The sequence below is a fragment of the Schistocerca serialis genome, chromosome 2 (assembly GCF_023864345.2).
Source record: "Schistocerca serialis cubense isolate TAMUIC-IGC-003099 chromosome 2, iqSchSeri2.2, whole genome shotgun sequence".
In the NCBI taxonomy this organism is placed as follows: domain Eukaryota; kingdom Metazoa; phylum Arthropoda; class Insecta; order Orthoptera; family Acrididae; genus Schistocerca; species Schistocerca serialis.
This window is the reverse complement of record NC_064639.1, coordinates 1,087,552,002-1,087,568,211: the sequence shown is the minus strand read 5'-3', so window position 1 is coordinate 1,087,568,211 and position 16,210 is coordinate 1,087,552,002.

Here is a 16,210-nt window from a genome sequence, read left to right as displayed (position 1 = left end):
CGGTCTTGGCGTGCATCCGTGCGTCGCTGTGGTCCGGTCCCAGGTCGACGGGCACGTGCACCTTCCGCCGACCACTGGCGACAACATCGATGTACTGGGGAGACCTCACGCCCCACGTGTTGAGCAATTCGGCGGTACGTCCACCCGGCCTCCCGCATGCCCACTATACGCCCTCGCTCAAAGTCCGTCAACTGCACATACGGTTCACGTCCACGCTGTCGCGGCATGCTACCAGTGTTAAAGACGGCGATGGAGCTCCGTATGCCACGGCAAACTGGCTGACACTGACGGCGGCGGTGCACAAATGCTGCGCAGCTACCGCCATTCGACGGCCAACACCGCGGTTCCTGGTGTGTCCGCTGTGCCGTGCGTGTGATCATTGCTTGTACAGCCCTCTCGCAGTGTCCGGAGCAAGTATGGTGGGTCTGACACACCGGTGTCAATGTGTTCTTTTTTCCATTTCCAGGAGTGTATATTGAATAATAGGAACACGTTGTTACAAAAAAATCTCAAAACGTTACATATTAAAGAACTAGGTACCTAAAAGCACGCAGGTACTGGAAATAAAATTTGTGTCAAAATTTTAAAGCAATCGGCAACGAACTGCCGGAGATACGCGATTTTGAACTAACCAAGATTTACATTTTTATAACATTTCCCCTTTCATTACATATGTATTAGGTAAGTACCAGATGGCGTTACGGTAAGTATATAATAGGTATATAAAATACGTGAGTACTCGAATGCTATGTTGTGTGAAAGTTTTAAAGCAATCCGTGAAAAACTATCGGAGCTTTGAGATTCTGAAGAAACGAACATCTACGTTTGTACCTATAGAGAAACTGTAATGTTCCCAATCGCAAATCTCCGAAAGTCTTTGACCAAATGCTTTGAAAGTTTGACACACTATATTTTTTTATAAATTTAATAATAGAGAAACATTGTTGAAATATTATATATCCCTTTCAGACCGTATATGCACAGTTGTGTGGGTACATTTTTTGGCAGATTACAGCGACATGGTTAAAGCGCGACCGTTGAGACCTGCCCACACAACAATGCATCTTTCATAGAGTGCGCTACAGTCCATTTTTGTCAGTATTTCTTCCACAGAGCTGCGCTGTGTAGCAGTTCGTTTCAAGTTCTCTGACAATGGCGGCCTTGAGACAACGTCACGGAGGTATTGTTAATTTTTACTATATTCTACTTGCTTTCAGAGCACATAAAAATTTATAAGTACAGTTGAATGATGAATGAATCAAATTCAGTGCATAAAGATTGTTTGTTCAACACTGTTTCCACATTAGTTGCTTCGATAATCAAAGTAACACAACTGTGTGGGTTAGGCTTTTACTCCATTTGTTTTTACCGATGTCAGTTGTTGAGTTTAATAGGTGTCTCTTCTAGTTACACTGACAGATACAGAGACTGAATACCTTCTCGTTCAGTCAGATGTGGAGGACATTAGCAGTGATGAAGACATTGTTGATCAATCCTGGAGGCCATCACCTAAGAAGAAAATTGCTGAAAGTAGTAGTTCACCTGATGAATCCGATGCCTCCGAGGAGCAGCCCCTACTTCAGAACCAGCAGCTAGAAAATTTAAGTGAAAGATAAGAGCAAATACAAAACGAGCAGCTATCATAGTGTGCACAACAACTGAATCTAGTGACAGCGAGAAAACATTTCTGGAGGAAACGTCGTTCCCCTTTGCGAGGCCCAAACGAATTTTCCTGATTAATTTTCTGAGCTTGCAACCACATACACGAACATGTTATTTTTATCTAAAACAGTACACGTTTCAGGAGTATAAAAAGTTTTTGGAGCACTCATTCTAATGGGTAACACCAAATACGCAAGTATGAAAATGTATTGGCAATATGGATTTCGACTTCCATTAATAGCAGACAATATCACAAGGGATCGTTTCTTTACTGAAGTTGTTGCTTGTTGTTAATACAAATCGTTTTCCAGAAGGGAACGTGAAGAATGCTCTCTGGAAAGTACAACCTGCAATAGACCGTGCGAAGGATGCCTGTGTTAAATTGCCACAGTAGAGGCCATTACTATGTCGATGAGCAGATGATACCTTTTACTGGTCGTTGTTCCTTGAAGCAATATGTATCAAACGAACCACGCCCAGGAGGTTTAAAAAAATTTGTTTTAGCAACGAGCAAAGGATCCTAGATTTTGAGATTTACCAGGGAAAATCAACATCTCTGCCTGAAAGCTACTCCGGCCTAGGGCCTAGTATTGTGCTTCGACTGATGCAGACACTAGGGAGAGATTGTTGTCTGTTCTTTGACAGATATTTTACAACCATTCCGCTGTTGGAAGTCCTGCGAGAAAAAGGAAGGTGTGGAACAGGAACAATCACGCGTAGTAGAATTAGAGAAGTGCACGGTACTGAGGAGAAAAACATGGCAGAATTCTGCAGGGATGACAACAATGCTGTCGTCATTAAATGGACAGACACAAGCAGTCCTATTGTCGTCAAAAGGTTTTAGATGTAATCCAGTTACAAATGTAGGACGGTGGAACAAAAAGGAATTAAGTAAATGTCAATGTTTCTTGTCCATCAGTTGTTACAAAGTATAATATGAGCATGGGACAGAACATTTAAACAAACAAGGAAGTGGGCTCTGAAACTCATGGCATGCCGTCGCATTAGATACTTTAACAATTGTGGTTGTAAAACATCTGTCAAAGAACAGATAAGAATCTCTCTCTAGTGTTTGAATCAGTCAAAGCACAATACAATTGTAGGGACTCTGAAAATATATGGTTGGGGACTTCGTCATAAATTCAACATCTGAGACGTGTTGTGGAGCTGAACTTCATGAACTGTTGGTGTTGGGAAATCTGGCAAAGCCAATCGATGTGTTCTCCTCAAATCCTACCTTCATTATACAGTAGTCTTGAAAGGACTGTGACAGAAGCCCGAACAACAGGGGAATTACGTACTAGAACATGCGTTGATACTATGAAATGGTGCATTTATAAGGGCTAGGCACTAGCCGAAATGTAGATTTGCCGAATAAAACCTTGAAGAAAAGAAAGACTGATTGCTGTGCTCTATAACCTGAAAGTCATAAAACAGTCGTTGAGTGCAGCCATGTTCCTAATGGAAGGTAACCTGAATCTGATACATTTTCATGATAATGCACTACAGCAAACTTTACTGTGTGATTTATTTTATTATTAATTATTTAAATAATTTATGGAGGATCATCACTTTTAATTATTTCCAAGGGCTACTGAATGAATTAAACAATCATTTCAATTAAAATCTTATTGGTAAACTATATCATTTAACTATGACATGACTCGATATGATTTATTTTATTTAATGCTGCCAGTTGCACATTATTGTACTTATTATTCGCAATGACTAGTCCGTGTCTAGATAACTAGGCTGTAAGATCACTGGCAATTGATGTATTTTCGGAGTCAGGCTACCGCAGACAGTTCAAGCTGATGTGTGTGACTTCAACAGTAGTGAGCCAAATACCTATCTAAGCCTCACATTGCCCAGTACCGATCTTCATTATGTTATTTTCCAGTTAGTTGCAAATGGTTTGTCTCCATCAGTATAATCAAATGCGATCTATTCCACTCTTTTTACGAGAGCGTCGCACGTTGGAGGCTGGTATCTGGCTTGTTATGAGTTTGTTATGGTTCAAGTCTCGTTCACATCGTGGTCGTTGGCGATAATCTTAAGCCGACGAACGTTTCCGTTTGTCAGTGCCACGGCCGATGTGCTCTTATCCAAGCGAAAGCTCGTAACAGGCTGTTGTTTGCATACCTTGTTCCCTCCTTGTTATCGTACTTCGGGCTATCTTATCTGAGCTCTCCTTACGTCACGCAGTCGCAGTCTTAGGGAAGGGCTTTAGTGTTCAGCAAGCGGCACAGCAGAAATGACGTGAGTAGACAGCTCTCGGGCTGTGGTCTGAGATCCACCAGCCAATCTGATAATGTGTGCCTTATTTATCAGCTTACATCTGCTACGTAAGTTTAAGCTCGTGCCGCGGTTGCTTTCAATCGCTGACATAAGAATGATGACGACGCCCACTCGATTGTTAACGGTGTTCAGCAGTCAACTCACCTACTTGTAGGTGTGTGAAGGAGCTATCACTTGGTTGTGGAACTGAACGAGTCTCTTTACAGTCAGATGAATGACACAACGATATACTGAGGGAGCTCAAACGTAGATCTCATCGAAGGTTTTGTTATCAGAAGAGTGTATCTGAATGCTACTGGTTTCCTTTTATCGTTGCTGTCGTTCTCATACCAGGAATAAAATTTCAGATAGCACATGAACTGATCCACATGCTCTAGCATTTCGGGTCATAAATTTCCAGTAGGCAGTTAGTCAAATTAGCAACGGGCAACATTCTGAACGAGGGGCGTTTAATGTGTAGTGCATCATATTTTCTTTTCTTGGCCAATTTCAGTTGAAAAAATCCGGAAATTGTTGTGAGACATCGTGCAATATACCTGCTTCAGCCCCTATAGTTTCGCCCGATTCGTCGTGGCGCTATGCGTGGCCTTCAAAATGGCGTTTGTAATGGAGGTGTGTTCCAAGCAGACAACTGTCACTCAGTTTCTTCTGGCTGAAAACCAGAGCATCGTAGATATTCATAAGCGCTTGCAGAATGACTACGGAGACCTGGCAGTGAACAAAAGCATGATGAGTCGTTGGGCAAGGCATCTGTCGTCATCGCAGAAAGGTCGCGTAAACCTGTCCGATCTCCCGCGTACCAGCCGGCCACACACAGCTTTGACTCCTGCCATGTTGGAACCTGCGGACACCCACGATTGAGGTGATCGACGCATCAGAATCAAACACCTCGCCCCACAAATGGACGTCTCTGTTGGCAGTGCTGACTCACTCATCCATGAGTTGGGGTCCTCAGTGATGTGTAACCGCTGGATTCCTCGCCGCCTAACAGAAGACCATAAAGAGCATTACGAGCCCGATGATGCCAGCTTTTTGTCGAACATCGTCAAAGGTGATAAAACATAGGTTCATCACTTCTAACCGGAAAAAACGGCAATCCATGAAGTGGCACCACACTACCTTTCCTTTGAAGAAATAGTTCAAGGGCGTACTCTCAACCGGTAAAGTCATAACGACGGTCCTCTTGGACCTTGAGTGGGACATTCTGTGTGATGCCTTCCCTCATTGTGCAAAGATCAACTCGGGAGTGTAACGAGCTATCCTCAGGAAATTGAAGAAACGACTTCAGGGTGTTCGTCGCCATAAAATTGCAAACGAACTTCTTCTTCTCCAGAACAACGGACTGACACATGTCTGTCCAACCGAAAGGAGCTCAAAAAACTCCATTGGACATTCGTTCTTCATCCACCCTAAAGCCCGGTTCTCGCATCTTCCCACTTCCATCCTTTGGTCCAGTGAAGGACGCAATCCACGGGAAGCTGTACGTGGATGATGGGAAGGTTAGTGGTTCAGCTTGACGTCGGCTCCGACGTCGACCAGAAGGGTCATGAATAAAGTCAACCTGCTTTCAGGAAACAATGTGTTGCGTTACTCATTGAACGCGCCTCGTAAGAAATAGAATGCCGAGAGAGCAACCTGGCTACAACTTGATAGCAATCTTATTAAAAACATTGTTGTTATTCAAAATTTATCGATAATATTTTACAATAATTCTCTCTCAACTATCACAACGCCAGTGAAAACAAAAAAGGTTACATGAAGTATTAACGTTTTGTGTAGGCGGTATTAAATAGCTTTAGTAGGAACTGTATCGTGAAATAGAATGCTGAATTTTATTCTATTTTGACAATCGAATTCGGTCGCAGTCTGATCGCCCTCGTATCATCTGTAACAAGGTTACAGTTCTGTATTGCATGGTACAGCTGCTAAAATTTAAGTATTATTTGGAAATTATTTCACACAAATTATGCGATGCCCACCTTTCTCTCTCTGCTATTTCTTCACTTACATGAATCTGATTCGTTTCAATACTGCTTTCCGACATCTTAGTTTCCATTTTTCAGGTGGGGCGTAACGTATTCTTAACAGTGGTCTGTACCGGCGTAAAAAAAATATCACTTTAAAAAGAACTGTAGTTTTATAACTTACGCTTCTTCGTTCAGTTTTCGTCATAGTCGTCTTTGTACCATTCAGACATTACTGTCACAGCAAAAATACATACTGCTGAAGACAACGTTGCGTGGCCTATGTATTACGTGCCACGGTTTTTCACAATCTCCTGGACGTCGAGCTGTTCCTCAACAGTCCGCAGCTCGTGGTCGTGCGGTAGCGTTCCCGTGCCCGGGTTCCCGGGTTCGATTCCCGGCGGGGTCAGGGATTTTCTCTGCCTCGTGATAACTGGGTGTTGTGTGCTGTACTTAGGATAGTTAGGTTTAAGTAGTTCTAAGTTCTAGGGGACTGATGACCATAGATGTTAAGTCCCATAGTGCTCAGAGCCATTTTTTTTTGTTCCTCAAGAAGCTTCATTGATATTAATGTAGTCTAGCGATAAGTTATTTTGAACTAGCAAATAGTTACCCCTTCACAGACATACGAAGTAAATAATTGTGGTTTGAATAACGAAGGCAGAAAGTAAAGAATGGGGGAGGGGCAAAGGAAAGCTTCTGCCTGAAAAATCTGTATAAAATATTTTTGTATTATTCTTTAATCTCGTTATAGTCATGGAATTGTAATGACCAAGAGACGAAAGTGTATAAAGAGCACAGAAAACTTCAAAAATCGAATTATTTTTAAATATATTATCTACGAATACACAGCCCTCGCATCACTGTGTAAGGCGTCATCACTTATGGCTTCATTTCACAACTAGCAGACATTCAAGAAAGTCTGAAGGCACAGCAGTACGTCACAGACATCCTGCATCCTCAGGTGTTACCTCCCATGACACTATCAAACCGTCTCCCAACGACACCTCGGCAGACCTAGTCTGTGAAGCGCCTGCGAGATGTTGGAAGTACCGCACATCTGTTCTCAATGGGATCTGTGTGCGACCAGCTTGGACGTCACCTCAATCCCTTTGTTAATGACGAGGATAAAGATGGCTAGTTACCAAAACTTACATCAGAAGGGGATGCAACCGCTGTATGATCATCTTCGGAACAAAGTCTCTGGGTACATCCAGGCCCAAGAGAGTGAAACATCTCGGTGAAAACAGATCAACGTTCGTACTGTCAATTTCGATATTCATTTACACTGCACCGCCAAAGACATGCGTATTCAAATACGGAGATATGTAAATATACGGCGTCGCGGTCGGCTCACTGATCTGGCGCAGTCTTTAGATCTGTTACTGCTGCTGCAATGGCAGGTTATCAAGACTGAAGTGAATTGAACGTGGTGTTATAATCGGCGCACGAGCGATGGGACACAGCATCTCCGAGGTAGCGATAAAGTTGGGATTTTTCCTTACTGTCATTTAACGAGTTTATCGTGAATATCAGGAATCTGGTAATACATCAAATGTCTGACATCGCTACGTTCGGAAAAAGATATTGCAAGAATGGCACCAACGACGACTGAAGAGAATCGTTCAACGTGACAGAAGTGCAACCCTTCCGAAAATTGCTGCAGATTTCAATGCTGGGTCGTCAACAAGCGTCGGTGTACGAACCATTCAACGGAACATCATCGATATGGGCTTTTGGAGCCGAAGGCTCACTTATGTACCCTTGATGACTGCACGACACGCCTCATCTAGGCCCGTCAATACCGACATTTGACTGTTGGATGACCGGGAACGTGCTGCCTCGTCGGACGAGTCTCGTTTCAAATTGTGTCGAGCGGATGGACGTGTACAGGTATGAAGACAACCTCATGGACCCTATATGTCAGCATGGGACTGTTCAAGCTGGTGGAGGCTCTGTAATGGTGTGTGACCTGTGCAGTTGGAGTGATATGGGACCCCTGATACGTCTAATCATGACTCTGACAGGTAACACGTCTGATCACCTGCATCCGTTCACGTCCATTGTGCATTCCGACGGACTTGCGGAATTCCAGCAGGACAATGCGACACGCGACAAGTCCAGAAATGCTACAGAGTGGCTCCAGAAACACTCTTATGAGTTTAAACACTTCCGCCGGCCACCAGACATGCCAGACATGAACATTATTGAGCGTCTCTGGGATGCCTTGCAACGTGCTGAGATCTCCACCCCTCGTACTCTTACGGATTTATGGACAGCCGTGCGGGATTCATGGTGTCGATTCCCTCCAGCACTGTTTCAGACATTAGTCGAGCCCATGCCACGTCGTGTTGCGGCACTTCTGCGTACTCACGGCGGCCCTACCTGGTATTAGGCAGGTATACCAGCTTCCTTGGCTCTTCGGTGTAGAAATGTAATGACAAAGAGACCAAAGTGTATAAAGCAGAGAGAAAAATTTTAAAAAATCGAATTATTCTTAAATATATTATCTGCAAATACACAACCTCCGCATCACTGAGTAAGGCGCCATCACGTAGGGTTTCAGTTCAGAGCTAGCAGTCGTTCAAGGAACTCTGAAGGCACAGCAGTACGTCACGGACATCCTGCATCCCCAGGTGTTACCTCTCATGACACTATTAAGCCGTCTCCCAACGGCACCGCGGCACACTTGTCTGTGAAGAGCCTACGAGACGTCGGAAATACCCCACATCTGTTCTCACTAGAACCTGTGTGAGCAGCTCCGACGTCGACTCCATCCGTGTGTTAATACCGAAGATAAAGATGGCTAGTTGCGAAAAAAGTGAGCCAGCTTACATCAGAGGGGGTTGCGACCGCTGTATGACAATCGACCCAACAAAATCACTGTGTACATCCAAGCCCAAGAGAGCGAGACAGCTTGCTGGAAACAGACCGCCGTTCGTACCATCAATTTCGATATTCATTTATCTCGATTTTGTGATCAGTGCAATAAAATTACAAAAGTTCCATTTCACTTCCCCCCTCTCTTTATCGGTTATTATCTCCAATTTACATACATCTGACAAAATTACAGTTATCATTATTATTGGGTTGGCGCATAAATTCGTAGCGTTATTCCATAAGTTTAACCAACACGACAGATACACGTAACAATGACTTTAGTAATCAATAATATAGTCTCCTTCAGTATTTACAACCGTCTGCCAACGCTGGGGCAACTTTTCGATACCGCAACCGTAAAAATCAGGTGATTTCGAGGCGAAGAACTCGTCGAGCCACGTTCTGAGCGCATTTTCATGCGGAAAGGAAGTTCGTTGAAGGATGTTCGATAGACAGCGGAAAAGGTGAAAAATATGAGGTCGAAAGTTCAGGCGAACAAGGTGGGAGCGGAATGATTTCCTAGCTCAGCACCTATATAGTGACTTTTGTCAGTCTAGCAGAAAGCGGGCGGACGTCATCGTGAAATAGCATCACTTCATGTGTCTTCCCACTCGTTGTTCTTGGATTGCTTCTGTAATACGTCTTAGTTGCTGACAGTAAATGTCAGTAGTTATGGTTCGACCACATCGTCGCTGCTCCACCAGATGCATAACATTATCTTTTGTGGATGCGCGCAGGTCTTTGTACTGGGAGATGCTACTTTGTTTGGGCTCAACCGTTCCTTTTTTTTCATTACGTTAGCCGTGTGAGTGGACATGTGGCCTCTCCTTCAGCAAGGTCCGAGCAGGCACACGGGGGGAGGGGTTTATTAGTTATTGGGAGCTCCAACGTTAGGCGGGTGATGGAGCCCCTTAGGGAAATAGCGGAAAGGTCGGGGAGGAAGGCCAGTGTTCATTCTGTCTGCTTGCAGCAGGGTCTCATCCGAGATGTTGGAGGAGGCCCTGCCGGCGGCGATAGAGAGCACTGGGTGCACCCGACTGCAAATTGTTGCTCATGTCGGCACCAATGACTCCTGCCGTCTGGGTTCAGAGGTCATCCTCAGTTCGTACAGGCGGTTGGCGGAATTGGTGAAGGCGGAAAGCCTCGCTCGCGGGGTGGAATCGGAGCTAACTATTTGTAGTATCGTTCCCATAACCGATCCCGACCCTCTGGTTTGGAGCCGAGTAGAAGGCTTAAACCGGAGGCTCAGGCGATTCTGCGGAGATCTGGGGTGCAAATTTCTCGACCTCCGCTATCGGGTGGAGAAATGTAGGGTCCCCCTGAATAGGTCAGGCGTGCACTACACGCCGGAGGCGGCTACAAGGGTAGCGGAGTACGTATGGAGTGCACATGGGGGTTTTTTAGGTTAGAGAATTCCCTCCCTAGGCCCGAAAAGACGCCTCCTGAGACGCGGCAAGGTAGGAGTAGGCAAAATGCAACAGGGAATAACAATATCAATGTGCTAATAGTAAACTGCAGGAGCGTCTATAGAAAGGTCCCAGAACTGCTCTCATTAATAAACGGTCATAATGCCCTTATAGTACTAGGGACAGAAAGTTGGCTGAAACCAGAAGTAAACAGTAATGAAATCCTAAACTCAGATTGGAATGTATGCCGCAGAGACAGGCTGGACAGTGAAGGGGGAGGCGTGTTTATAGCGATAAGAAGTGCAATAGTATCGAAGGAAATTGGCGGAGATCCGAAATGTGAAATAATTTGGGTGAAGGTCACGGTTAAAGCAGGCTCAGACATGGTAATTGGATGTCTCTATAGGCCCCCTGGCTCAGCAGCTACTGTGGCTGAGTACCTGAAGGATAATTTCGAAAATATTTCGAGTAGATTTCCCCACCATGTATAGTTCTGGGTGGAGATTTTAATTTGCCGGTTATAGACTGGGAGACTCAAACGTTCATAACGGGTGGCAGGGACAAAGCATCCAGTGAATTTCTGCAAAACATATTAGACTTCTGCTGCCAAACAGACCCGAAGTATTTGAAACAGTTAACACAGAACAGGGAATCAGCGATCATAAAGCGGTTACTGCATCGATGATTTCAGCCGTAAATAGAAATCTTAAAAAAGGTAGGAAGATTTTTCTGTTTAGCAAAAGTGACAAAAAGCAGACTACAGAGTACCTGACGGCTCAACACAAAAGTTTTTTCTCAAGTACAGATAGTGTTGAGGATCAGTGGACAAATTTCAAAACCATCGTACAATATGCGTTAGATGAGTATGTGCCAAGCAAGATCGTAAGAGATGGAAAAGAGCCACCGTGGTACAACAACCGAGTTAGAAAACTGCTGCGGAAGCAAACGGAACTTCACAGCAAACATAAACATAGCCAAAGCCTTGCAGACAAACAAAAATTACGCGAAGCGAAATGTAGTGTCATGAGGGCTATGCGAGAGGCGTTCAATGAATTCGAAAGTAAAGTTCTATGTACTGACTTGGCAGAAAATACTAAGAAATTTTGGTCTTATGTCAAAGCGGTAGGTGGATCAAAACAAAATGTCCAGACACTCTGTGACCAAAATGGTACTGAAACAGAGGATGACAGACTAAAGGCCGAAATACTAAATGTCTTTTTCCATATCTGTTTCACAGAGGAAGGCTGCACTGTAGTTCCTTCTCTAGATTGTCGTACAGATGACAAAATGGTAGATATCGAAATAGACGACAGAGGGATAGAGAAACAATTAAAATTGCTCAAAAGAGGAAAGGCCGCTGGACCTGATGGGATACCAGTTCGATTTTACACAGAGTACGCGAAGGAACTTGCCCCCCTTCTTGCAGCGGTGTGCCGTAGGTGTCTAGAAGAGCGTAGCGTTCCAAAGGATTAGAAAAGGACATAGGTCATTCCCGTTTTCAAGAAGGGACGTCGAACAGATGTGTAAAACTATAGGCCTATATCTCTAGCGTCGATCAGTTGTAGAATTTTGGAACACGTATTACGTTCGAGTATAATGACTTTTCTGAAGACTAGAAATCTACTCTGTAGGAATCAGCATGGGTTTCGAAAAAGACGATCGTGTGAAACCCAGCTCGCGCTATTCGTCCACGAGACTCAGAGGGCCATAGACACGGGTTCACAGGCAGATGCCGTGTTTCTTGACTTCCGCAAGGCGTTCGATACAGTTCCCCACAGTCGTTTAACGAACAAAGTAAGAGCATATGGACTATCAGACCAATTGTGCGATTGGATTGAAGAGTTCCTAGATAACAGAACGCAGCATGTCATTCTCAATGGAGAGAAGTCTTCCGAAGTAAGAGTGATTTCAGGTGTGGCGCAGGGGAGTGTCATACGACCGTTGCTATTCACAATATACATAAATGACCTTGTGGATGACATCGGAAGTTCACTGAGGCTTTTTGCAGATGATGCTGTGGCGCATCGAGAGGTTGTAACAATGGAAAATTGTACTGAAATGCAGGAGGATCTGCAGCGAATTAACGCATGGTGCAGGGAATGGCAATTGAATCTCAATGTAGACAAGTGTAATGTGCTGCGAATACATAGAAAGAAAGACCCCTTATCATTTAGCTACAATATAGCAGGTCAGCAACTGGAAGCAGTTAATTCCATAAATTATGTGGGAGTACGCATTAGGAGTGATTTAAAATGGAATGATCATATAAAGTTGATCGTTGGTAAAGCAGATGCCAGACTGAGATTCATTGGAAGAATCCTAAGGAAATGCAATCCGAAAACAAAGCAAGTAGGTTACAGTACGCTTGTTCGCCCACTGCTTGAATACTGCTCAGCAGTGTGGGATCCGTACCAGGTAGGGTTGATAGAGGAGATAGAGAAGATCCAATGGAGAGCAGCGCGCTTCGTTACAGGATCATTTAGTAATCGCGAAAGCGTTACAGAGATGATAGATAAACTCCAGTGGAACACTCTGCAGGAGAGACGCTCAGTAGCTCGGTACGGGCTTTTGTTAAAGTTTCGAGAACATACCTTCACCGAAGAGTCAAGCAGTATATTGCCCCCTCCTACGTATATCTCGCGAAGAGACCATGAGGATAAAATCAGAGAGATTAGAGCCCACACAGAAGCATACCGACAATCCTTCTTTCCACGAACAATACGAGACTGGAATAGAAGGGAGAACCGATAGAGGTACTCACACACCGTCAGGTGGCTTGCGGAGTATGGATGTAGATGTAGATAAATACACAATTTCTCGTTACCAGTAACGATACAGAATAGGAATGTTCGGTGTTGTTTACGAGCCAAGTGATGATGAGTGAGCAGAGAGCGATATATGGCCCACCTATTGACCTTTGTAATTTTGACTTACAGCTCGCGGTATCCACAAATCCGATTCCTGAACCTTCCACATTTCACGCAAATGTCATTCTATGATGGAATAATGATCAGAGTTCGTCACATTTGCCACTTTTCGAGCGCACTGACATGGATCATTGTTGTTGAATACGTTTAAACGATCTCCATCAATCCACGAACCTTCTTTAACCGAGAAAACCATTTTCTTGCCGTGCTGCGTCCAGTGGCTCTATTCTCATCCACGGTGCAGTTGTTTCTGGCTCCCCCATTGCTGTCACCCCTCCACTGAACTCAAAGAGAAGAAAGAATATGTCGGAATATTCCAATTTCTCCACTTGGTACTCCATTTTTCCAGCGTCCGCAGCTCCACTGACTATCTCCAAAAGACAGAATTACTATATGTAAACTTAAATAGCCATAGAGAACTACAAATGTAAAATAAAAACGCTACGAACTTACGCACCAACCTATTATTATTATAATCAACACGATCCATTACATAAAGTAATATTACAGGTATTGGTTTACTTAATTACAAACAGAAAGTTTTGCATAACTTCTCTTAAATGAGTGCTGCCTTAAATTAGTACAAATTTTACACTCCTGGAAATTGTAATAAGAACATCGTGAATTCATTGTCCCAGGAAGGGGAAACTTTATTGACACATTCCTGGGGTCAGATACATCACATGATCACACTGACAGAACCACAGGCACATAGACACAGGCAACAGAGCATGCACAATGTCGGCACTAGTACAGTGTATATCCACCTTTCGCAGCAATGCAGGCTGCTATTCTCCCATGGAGACGATCGTAGAGATGCTGGATGTAGTCCTGTGGAACGGCTTGCCATGCCATTTCCACCTGGCGCCTCAGTTGGACCAGCGTTCGTGCTGGAAGTGCAGACCGCGTGAGACGACGCTTCATCCAGTCCCAAACATGCTCAATGGGGGACAAATCCGGAGATCTTGCTGGCCAGAGTAGTTGACTTACACCTTCTAGAGCACGTTGGGTGGCACGGGATACATGCGGACGTGCATTGTCCTGTTGGAACAGCAAGTTCCCTTGCCGGTCTAGGAATGGTAGAACGATGGGTTCGATGACGGTTTGGATGTACCGTGCACTATTCAGTGTCCCTCGACGATCACCAGTGGTGTACGGCCAGTGTAGGAGATCGCTCCCCACACCATGATGCCGGGTGTTGGCCCTGTGTGCCTCGGTCGTATGCAGTCCTGATTGTGGCGCTCACCTGCACGGCGCCAAACACGCATACCACCATCATTGGCACCAAGGCAGAAGCGACTCTCATCGCTGAAGACGACACGTCTCCATTCGTCCCTCCATTCACGCCTGTCGCGACACCACTGGAGGTGGGCTGCACGATGTTGGGGCGTGAGCGGAAGACGGCCTAACGGTGTGCGGGACCGTAGCCCAGCTTCATGGAGACGGTTGCGAATGGTCCTCGCCGATACCCCAGGAGCAACAGTGTCCCTAATTTGCTGAGAAGTGGCGGTGCGGTCCCCTACGGCACTGCGTAGGATCCTACGGTCTTGGCGTGCATCCGTGCGTTGCTGCTGTCCGGTCCCAGGTCGACGGGCATGTGCACCTTCCGCCGACCACTGGCGACAACATCGATGTACTGTGGAGACCTCACGCCCCACGAGTTGAGCAATTCGGCGGTACGTCCACCCAGCCTCCCGCATGCCCACTGTACGCCCTCGCTCAAAGTCCGTCAACTGCACATACGGTTCACGTCCACGCTGTCGCGGCATGCTACCAGTGTTAAAGACTGCGATGGAGCTCCGTATGCCACGGCAAACTGGCTGACACAGACGGCGGCGGTGCACAAATGCTGCGCAGCTAGCGCCATTCGACGGCCAACACCGCGGTTCCTGGTGTGTCCGCTGTGCCGTGCGTGTGATCATTGCTTGTACAGCCCTCGCGCAGTGTCCGGAGCAAGTATGGTGGGTCTGACACACCGGTGTCAATGTGTTCTTTTTTCCATTTCCAGGAGTGTATTTTATAGTTGGCAATTGAAATTATACACTTAGAAATTAGATTGGATTACAAAATTTATAGGACTACTTTAAGAAGCGTATTACCTGTTCATTCTTGCTAGATGGCAAATTTCCATCTTTAATATTACACTCTCCAGTAGTATGTTCCCTTGCCTGCTCACGTTGCTCCAAGGTGCATCTGAAAAACCGATGAACGGTCTCAGAGATCAAATGAAACAAGAGTTACAAGCAAAATACCTTTAATGACTTTCAAAATAATCATCATTAGCTGCAACGCACCACTGGCATCGGTTGTAAGGCTTTTGGAGACTGTCAGCATATTCTTCTTCTTGAATCGCTCGTAGCACCGTCTGCGAAGCTTAAGCTTTTCAGTGTTAATCTAAGGTGGGGAAAGGAAAACAAGGCTGCCAGCGCCAAATCTGGAGAACAAGGAAGGTGCTGTAGAACAGTGCCTTGCATTGAGCGAGAAAGGTGAGCACGCAGGCGTTGCGGATATAGAACCCGTGACCACTGTGCTTCGAGCGACTCCACAAGATGCGTTTACTGGCAGCTTCCAATAGCTTTACAACCGATGTCAGACGTGTACTGTAACTGATGGCGATTGCTTTGAGCCTCAACAGATGCATCTGTTTTCTGTCCCTTGTTTCCTATATGTTGTGAGACAATACACAGAACTATATAGGCGCACCTTGTACATTCCAGTAACATGTGGTCCACTGTCTGGTTACCACTAGTCCATGGCGACATGGCGCCTGTAGTTATTCTGAATCGATAGTCTTTTCCCGTTAACATCTCTGAAATTAGGAGAGATTGGTTATCTGATCGCTAGTCTTTGGTGCACCGCTAGAAAATATTATTTTGTAATGATTCCTTTTGTAGTCTGTTGCCATTATTTCTCCCAGTCTTCCAGAGATGCTTTCCGTGACATTTGTTTCACGAAGCTTTTGGGACGTTTGATAAATCTGACTTCCTCTTGTCGTCTGGATGCCTATTTTCCCACATGTTCTGGAAGTTCATTTCTGTGTGAGCTTTAATTCACGTAAAGTCTATAACCCCTC